Raw genomic sequence first — 9,377 nt, 5'->3', positions numbered from 1 at the left:
GTGTCCCTGCACCGCGTCCCCAGGAGGCCAGCGCCCCGCCCAGGCCGCAGCAGCTCCTCCCGGAGGAGGGGGCGGGGATGAAGGCCCCGGTTAAAGCGGCCCGATCCCAGGCCCGGACCGATCGACCCACGTGAGACCAAACCAAGCAGGCGGCGGCGGCACCCCCCCGCGTCACGCACACTCACGTGACCCCTCGTAGCCAAGGTCGCCGCAAGAGGTCAAGATGAGCCTATCAGGAGGCGGGGCGATGTCCGGAAGTACCTGCTGTAGGCGCAAGGTGCTCTGGGAATTGTAGTTCGCGGCTCAGAGGCCGGGTGGCGGGCCGCCTCCTGCAGAGATCCCGGCGCGGGGGGTGGCGCAGCCCTGGGCTGGTGCCAGGGCCAGGTGGGGGTCGGGTTACCTATCTCGCTGCGAGGAGACGCAGTATACAAATTAGCTACTTTATATGCAAATTATATGTAATATGCAGAGGTAAAATAATGACGCGGGGTTCGGGTTTGTGGAAGCGGCGGCGTGACGGGCCCAGGACTCCTGGGTCCCGGCCCCAGAGCCCGGGCTGGGGGGCGGGGCTCGGGACTCCTGGGTCCCGGCCCCAGAGCTCAGGTGTGGGGCGGGGCTCGGGACTCCTGGGTCCCGGCCCCAGAGCCCGGGCTGGGGGGCGGGGCTCGGGACTCCTGGGTCCCGGCCCCAGAGCCCGGGCTGGGGGACGGGGCTCGGGACTCCTGGGTCCCGGCCCCAGAGCCCAGGTGGGGGGCGGGGCTCGGGACTCCTGGGTCCCAGCCCGGGCGGGGGCGAGAGGTCCTGTTGGAGCAGGACAGGAGTCAGGCCTCCTGTGTCTTATTCCCAGCTGTGGCAGGGAGGCACCAGCTGGTGGTTAGAGTAGGTCCGAGGAGGAGACAGGACTCCTGGCCTCTGTTCGTGAAGTGGGTTCTAGCCCACAAAAGCTTGTGCCCAAATACATTTGTTAGTCTCTAAGGTGCCACAAGGACCCCTTGGTGTTTTTGCTGATACAGACCAACACAGCTTCCACTCTGAAACTAGTCCTTGTGTAGTCTTTGGGCAAGAAGATCCCCATCTCTGTACCTTCCTTGCCCATTCTGGACACTGGAGATAACAGGTTTTGACTTTACCCCTGTACGCTGCTCTGAGTCCCCTGGAATGAAAGGCAGCTCTCAAGGGGGCAAGTGCTGTTAAGAGGCAGGAGTGGGACAAAGAGGGTTAAATTAACACAAACTCCTCTTGTGTCCCAGCTGCTTGGCTGCTTGTTCTGCCCAGTTTGTACTTCCCTCTACAGAAACTTCTTCCTCAGAGTTTTTTGCAAAGAAGTTCTCGATCTGGGGGGATTCCCAGTGAGACATTGGTCTTCCTGCCCTCGCTTTTCCTGTATTCTTCCCCTTCTGAGCTGCAGTGGCTTTTGGGGCTGGGTGCTGCTGAGCTGGCCCTCTAGCAGAGAAACCACATGCCTCATTGCACAGACCCTCCAGGTGAGAAAAGAGTTGGTGAGCAGAGTCCCCAGCAGTGGGAAAGAAGCCCCCTTGGGCTCTGAGAAAGGGGAGGAGAAAAGCTTTTAATCTGCCCAGCTTTGATGGTTTGCTGTTTCCCTTGTGATGCCTTCACTCACACTAAGTGCCTCTTCTCCTTCAAGCTTCTTAGGCTGCTTTACAGCCCTTCCTCTTAATTTGCCCCCAAATAGCTGATGCCCCCACATGCTGCAGAAGGCCCAGGTGAACTCAGGGCTTTGAAAACAACAAGGAGTCTGGTGGCACCTTAAAGACTAGCAGATTTATTTGAGCATAAGCTTTCGTGGGTAAAAACCTCACTTCTTCAGATGCATCAGGGCTTTGAGTTTCTTTTGAAAGACCAACTGGAGGAAATAGGAATCTGGGGCAGGGGAATCAGTCTGGAGAAGGTGTAGTATTCAGGTATAGCCAGTCCTGTGATCTGGCCCAGCCAACCTCCCTAAGAGGTCAGTTCTCCAACTCCACTGAATTTTCTGGGCGAGAGACAGGTAATGAACAAATTTTTGGAACAAATTGATTAATTAAACAGTAATAAGTCACCAGGACCAGATGGTATTCACCCAAGACTTATGAAGGAACTCAAATATGAAATTGCAGAACTACTAACTGTGGTATGTAAATCATTTAAATCACCTTCTGTACTAGATGACTGGAGGATAGCTAAAGTTACACCAATTTTTTAAAAAGGCTCCAGAGGTGATCCTGCCAATTACTTGGTTGAAACTATAGTAAAGAACAGAATTATCACACACATAGATGAACATGATTTGTTGGGGAAGAGTCAACATGGTTTTTATAAAGGGAAATCATGCCTCACCAATCTACTAGAATTCTTTGAGGTGGTCAACAAGCATGTGGACAAAGGTGTTCCAGTGGATATAGTGTACTTAGACTTTCAGAAAGCCTTTGACAAGATCCTTCACCAACGGCTCTTAAGCAAACTAAGTAGTCATGGGATAAGAAGAAAGATCCTTTCATGGATCAGTAACTGGTTAAAAGATAGGAAACAAAGGGTAGGAATAAATAGTCAGTTTTCAGACTAGAGAGAGGTAAATAGAGGTGTCCCTCAGGGGTCTGTAGGCTACTCACCTGTGTTCTGCTGTCACAGAGACTGTTTCTGTGATGTCTCTCCAATGCTCCTGGATGAAAGGCAGGAAGATCCCTGCTGGCATATCCTTCATCCGCTCCTCATGATGGGGTAGAAGTTTTGCCTCAGCTCAGCCATGGGTCAGGCTGGCTCAGCACTGACACTGAGTCAGGAGGCACCAATATTATTGTGGCTTTGGGTTTATGAACAGTTTTGCTGGTTAAATCCCGAATAGTTGGATGATTTTTTTATTTATTTTTTTGCTCAGATACTAGAGTGCTGAGTGCATAGGCGCTGACTCTGTGGGTGCTCAGGGGCTGGAGCACCCACAGGGAAAAATTAGTGGGTGCTCCAGCCAAGCTCCTCTCACCCCCCCGCTCCACCCTCTCCCTCTCCCCCGAGCACACCGCGTCCCCGCTCCTCTGCCTACCTCCTACGCTTCCCGCCGCCAAACAGCTGTTTGGCGGCACTTAGGACTTTCCAGGACGGAGTGGGGAGAAGCAGGGATGCGCACGCTCAGGGGAGGAGGCGGAGAAGAGGCGGGGCAGGGACTTGGGGGAAGGGGGCGGGAAGGGGGCCAGGGACTTTTGAGAAGGGGTGGAATTGGGGCGAGGGCAGTGCAGGGATGGCGCCGGGGTGGGGGGGTTGAGCACCCACCGGGACCAGTGGAAGTCGGCGCCTATGGCTGAGTGCATATAAAGAACCTATGTACGGTGGATGAGAAGCCTGGAGCTGCCTAAAGCCAAAGACAGGGAGAGTGTGAGGTATTAACATGAACTTCAGACTCTTGAGTCAGCTCTACACTCCGTGCCAACGGGCACAGCTCCATGGGCTTCAGCAGAGCTATGCTGACTTATACCAGCTGAGGATCTAGGCGCAGATCTCCACGGACACGCTTGAAGGGGATTGGTCAGTTATACACACAGGGAGATGTGAACTCTCTTCTAGTAGCTATGTCAGTGCATTAAAGCCAACTCCAGCTGCTGAATTTCTCAAGAGAAAGTTGGGTTTGATATGAACCCAGAACCCTGAGCGGGGTTACTTCCCTTTGTCCATCTGGCCGGCTTTAGGCCAATTCAACCAATTCCCCTGAATCGGGCCCCGCCCCTAAGAGGGCCCCGCGCCCAAGCCCGGTACAGCGTACCGGCAAGAGTCAGTGTGCCGTACCGGGGTGGCCCAGCTTCCCCTGGGGGCAATTTAGAGGGCCTGGGGCTCCCAGCAGGGGCTGGTGCCCCAGGCCCTTTAAATTGCCACCAGAGCCCCACTGCTGGAGCCCTGGGGTAGGGCTGCAGGGCTCTGGGGGCTATTTAAAAAGTCCAGGGCTCCCATTGCTTCTACCGCCCTGGCCCTTTAAATAGCCGCTGGAGCCCTGCCACTTTCCCAGGGCTCCCGCGGCTATTAGAAGGGCTGGGGCGGTGGAAGCAGGGGAGCCCCGGGCCCTTTAAATAGCCCCCAAGCCCCAGGCTGCTGCTGCTACCCTGGTGGGGGAGGAGGAGGGGGCACTTACCGTACAGGGTGGGCTGTACCCGCACCCTCTGCTCACGCCAGCCCGTCTCCAGCCAGCCCCACACCCCCTGCCCTGCCCGCACCCAGCCCCTGCCACACCCCCTGCCCTGCCCGCACCCAGCCCCTGCCATACCCCCTGCCCTGCCCGCACCCAGCCCCGCACCCCCTGCCCACAGCCAGCCCCTGCCACACCCCACTGCAGCCCTGACCAAAGCCAGCCAACCCCACACCCCTCCCGTCTGCACCAGCCCTGCACCCCCTGCCCTGCCTGCAGCCAGCCCCGCACCCCCTGCCCTGCCTGCAGCCAACCCCTGCTGCACCCCCCTGCCTGAAGCCAGCCAGTCCCACACTCCTCTGTCTCTAGCCCTACCAACCCATGCCACACCCCCCTGTGGCCCTGCCTGAAGCCAGCCAGCCCCGCACCCCTTGCCCTGCCTGCTGCCAGACCCTACCTCTAGTCAGCCCCTGCCCTGCCTCCAGCCAGCCCCATGTCCACTGCAATTCCCAGGGCAGTAACCCTGCACACCTGCTTCAATGAGGGGGGCAGGGAGCAGCTGGGACCCACACATGTGAAACGGAGCTCATTTCTAGTTCAGGCCCATCTTTTTAAAAAAGAACTTTAGGTCGGGTTAACATACATCCGTATTTTCCCGGACATGTCAGGCTTTTTGGTTCTTAAATCGCCGTCCGGGAGGAATTTTTAAAATTTAAAAAATTCCTCCCGGGAAAATACGGACGTATGATAGGTAACCCTATTGGTACAAAAAATACATACTGTGGCACATCCCTTAAATCAGAACTTTTTATAGGGAACCAGTTGCTAAGAAATGAAAGGCTTTTTTTAATGTGGTTTTTTTTTAGTCATCCCTGCTGGGGCCCCGCCAAAAATGTTCGAATTGGGCCCAGCACTTCCTAAAGCTGGCCCTGCTGGTAGCTGTTGGTTAGCTTGTCTGTGACAGACAGGATTGGCTTATTGCGGAAACCAAGCTGCCTTTGCCAGTTTCCTAGGAAAGTGGCTCTGAACCATTCCAGACGACTGAACCCCTTTCAGGAGTCTGATTTGTCTTGTGTACCCCCAAGTTTCACTTCACTTAAGAACCACTTGCTTACAAAATCTGACATAAAAATACAAGTGTCACAGCCCACTCTTACTGAAAAAATGCTGACTCTCATTTTTATCATATAATTATAAAATAAATCAATTGGAATATAAATATTGTACTTACATTTCAGTGTATAGTATATAGAGCAATATAAACAAGTCATTGTTTGTATGAAATTTTAGTTTGTACTGACTTTGCTAGTGCTTTTTATGTAACCTGTTGTAAAACTAGGCAAATATCAAGATGAATTGATGTTTCCCTGGAAGATCTCTGTGTTCTCCAGGGGTACAGGTACCCCTGGTTGAGAACCACTGTTCTAGGAGAGCTTGCCATGCATGGGAGTGGCACTGCACCATACAGTCTGATTTCCCTCCATTTACAATCTCTCTGCTTTGCAGATGAGCAATACTGTGGCCAGGAAATGCAGAAGCAGTGGGAGGGACTAGGCAGCAGCAGAATCAAATAGGAAGAGGCAGGAGAGGGCTCTTTTTAAATCTAGCAATAGCCTAAGTTCCAGATGTATTTTCTTTCTTTTTGTTTTTAATAAAATTTACCTTTTTTAAGAACAGGATTGGGTTTTTTGTGTCCTAAGAGGTTTGTGCATGTGTTGCTTAATTAGCTGGTGGCAACAGCTGATTTCCTTTGTTTTCTTTCTCAGCTCTTCCCTGGGAAGGGGGGAGAATGAAAGGGCTTGAGGGTACCCCACAGAGAGGAATTCCCAAGTGCGCCTTACTGGGTCCCAAGAGGTTTTTTTGCGCTTGGGTGGTGGCAGCATCTACCGATCCAAGGTCAGAGAGAAGCTGTAACTTGGAAGTTTAATACCAGCCTGGTAGGGTGACCAGACGTCCCGATTTTATCGGGACTGTCCCGATATTTGCTTCTTTGTCCCGTGTCCCGACCAATGTTTGGTCGGGACACTGGACAAACAAGAAATTTTGCCCTCCCGGAGGGAATCTCGCCCCCCCTCCCGCCCCGGCTCTGCCCCCTCCTTCCCCCATTGGCTCCCTCCCCAAATCCCTGCCCTGGCCCCGCCTCTTCCCCAACCACCCGGCATTCCTCCTCCTTCCCAGGCTTGCAGCTGCATGGCGGCGCAAGCCGGGAGGGAGGGGGGTGGTGGCAGCGTCTGGATCCTGGAGCTGGTGAGTCAGCTCTGGCACCTGGGCACTGGGCGGGCAGGCAAAGGGGGGCTGGCAAGGGAGGGAGACAGGGGGCTCAGCTCTGAGGGCTCTTGCCCAGCCCCCGGGCCGCTGCACATGGGGGCTCGGGGCCGGGAGCGCAGCGCGGAGATTGCTCCAGCCCTGGAGCCCGCGGGGCAGCGCGGTGGGTCCGGGCGGGGGCAGCGCGGAGCGTGCAAGGGTCGGGTGGGCGGCACATGGGTGTGGGCCGAATCCCCACTGCTGCTGGGTAACCCCATGCCTCTCCCTCCCGCTCGCGGCTGCAGCTCCTTCCCAGTGGGACGTGCCTCCCGCCCCCCAGCCCGCCCCGGGCAAATGCGGCGTGCATCCCGCCGCCGGCGGGGAGCCCCACGCCTCTCCCTCTCGGCTGCGCTCCAGGGGCTCCTTCCCAGCGGGAGGGAGACTAGGCACGGGGGATGCGTGCCGCATGTGCCCGGGGCGGTGGGAGGCGCGTCCTGCCGCGAAGGAGCCGCAGCCGCGAGCAGGAGGGAGAGGTGCGGGTCTCCCCGGCAGCAGCGGGGATTGGGCCCGCGCCACCCACCCGGCCCCTGCCCGCTCCGCGCTGCCCCCACTGGGACCCACCGTGCGTCGCATGTGCCCGGGGCGGGCGGCTCCGCGGGGAGGGCAGCGTGCGCGGCCGGGGCCTGCTAATGCCCCTGGCCCCTTTGAAACTCCTTTTTTTTGCTCCACCCCCCCGACCCCTCTGCGTCCCAATATTTTATATCTCTGATCTGGTCACCCTACAGCCTGGAGTGGCCAGTATTAATTTTTAGAATCCTTGCGGGCCCCCACCTTCTACACTCAAAGTGCCGGAGTGGGGAATCAGCCTTGACAGCCCCAGATTGCTAATGCCACTGCCCTTGAAACTTTTAGAGAAACTGATCTGAGGGAAAAGAAATTGCAGATCCAGGATTGTACCAGTCGCTCATTTCACTAGAACTATTGACTTTGGGAAACTCTAATGTGCCAGTGGGGATCTAGCTGTTGCATGGAGACATGGATAGACAGTCAGATATTCCAAGCGCAACACATATCCAGGAGAATAAATAATAGTGACTCTCATTAATATCTGGCACTTAAAACAACTTACCTAGGTGTCTGAAAGTGTCTGATAATGATGAGTTAATTAAATGTACTAATTAATCTGGTGTTAATCTTTAACCTCAGCTCTTTGGTAGCCTCCTGTGCTTTCTGTTGCTGTGTGCAGGGGAGGGTGTGACTCCTGTGTTCACCCCTTTCACAGGATTATGATAATTTTGTAGAAAGTATGCCTTGTGAGGTATCATTTGAAAACTCATAATTTGCTGATCATCATTGTCCTGGTAAAAATGTGTGGCAACACTGTATGTAAAGTTATAAGATTCCACTGTATGGTATTACTAAGACACGTTTCAAGGCTGGGGATCGGCCACAAACCAGTTCCCAAAGACAAAAGGCAAGCCAACCCCTCATCCAGGTGTCAACAAAATCAAATGGACCATCACCTGGGTAAGTGGCCATTCTTTGGCAGGAAAGAGGATGTGGGCGAAAAGCTATATCTTGACAAAAAAACAGCTGGGGGTTCCCATCCACACAGATTTCTGTGTCCTGAACCTCAGCTGGAGATCAGGAGTGGCAGAAGCTTCCTAAAAGTGGAGGGGGGGCCCCACTGGTGACCAAACTGTGGCTCTGCCCCCCATGCTGCCCCTTCCTTCCAAGGTCCCACCCCCTGCACCACCCCTTTTCTCCGAGCCCTCATCCTCACACTGCCCCTTCTTCCCAAACCCCTGCCCTTGAGCCGCCCATGCCCCTGAGCCCCCACCCTCGCACTGTCCCTTCCCCGAGGCCCCACTCCTGTGCCGCCTCTTCCCCCAAACCCTCCTGCTTGCTCCTCTCTGCCTCCTCCCCCCAGTCACTTGCCCTTACAGCCAGTAAAAAGTGGGAAGGCATAGCCCTCCCACTTTTAAAAATGATAGGGCCATGGCCCCCTGGGTCCCCCTGCAGGAGATGCTTCTTGAGGAAGAGAAAGAACCATAAGGAGAAAGAGCAGATGCCCCAAATTATTCCCCCCCTTCTCTCTGCTCACGGCACCCACGCCACCGGAAGAACAAAGGAAACAGCATTGGACTGGGAGGAGAGATCCTGACTGAAAGAAGTTCGGCCAGTAAGCCCTGGTCTACTCTACAGAATTCCTTTGGTCGAACTACGTCCCTCAGGGATATGAATAATCCACACCCCTGAGCGATGTTGTTACACTGACCTATGTGTAGACAGCGCTATGTGGCCGGGAGAACATCTCTCGCTGACATAGCTACCGCCTCTCGCAGAGGTGGAGTTATTAAGCTAACAGGGGAGCTCTCTCTCGTTGCCTGAGGGCATCTTCACCGGAAGTGCTGCACCAGCAGCGGCGCCAATGCAAGTTTGTAGAGCAGGACTGCCCTAAGACTGCTGAAATGTGATGAGAGAGACCTTTGCTTTGAATTTACTCTAGTTTGTTAAGTTAGGCGTTAGTTGCATTTTACTTTTATTTTTCTTGTAACTAATTCTGACTTTTATGCCTCATTATTATATTCCCTTAAAATCTATCCTTTTGTAGTTAATAAACTTGTTTCATTATTTTATCTAAACAAGTGTGTTCGGGAAACTCTATTTGAGTTAACAGGATTTGTGCATATCATTTTCTATTAATAAAATGATGGATTTTATATGACCTTGTATTGTCCAGGAAAGAGCTGGGCAGTACAAGACATAGATTTCTGGGGGGAAGTATGGGACTGGGAATTTGCTGGTGTTGCTCTGCTGTGTAATTCATGAGTGATTGGACATGGTGCACATATATTATAACTGTGAGTAACTTACATGCTGGAGGCTGTGTGAGGAGAGGTAACTCTCACCATAGGCACTGACTCCATGGGTGCTCTGGGGCTGGAGTACTCACCGGCAGCTCCCCGCCCCAGCTCACCTCCACCTCCGCCTCCTCCCCTGAGCGTGCCGCCACGTCCTGTTT

Source organism: Trachemys scripta, chromosome 1 (genome assembly GCF_013100865.1).
Source record: "Trachemys scripta elegans isolate TJP31775 chromosome 1, CAS_Tse_1.0, whole genome shotgun sequence".
In the NCBI taxonomy this organism is placed as follows: Eukaryota; Metazoa; Chordata; order Testudines; family Emydidae; genus Trachemys; species Trachemys scripta.
Note: the sequence above shows the minus strand (reverse complement) of the source record.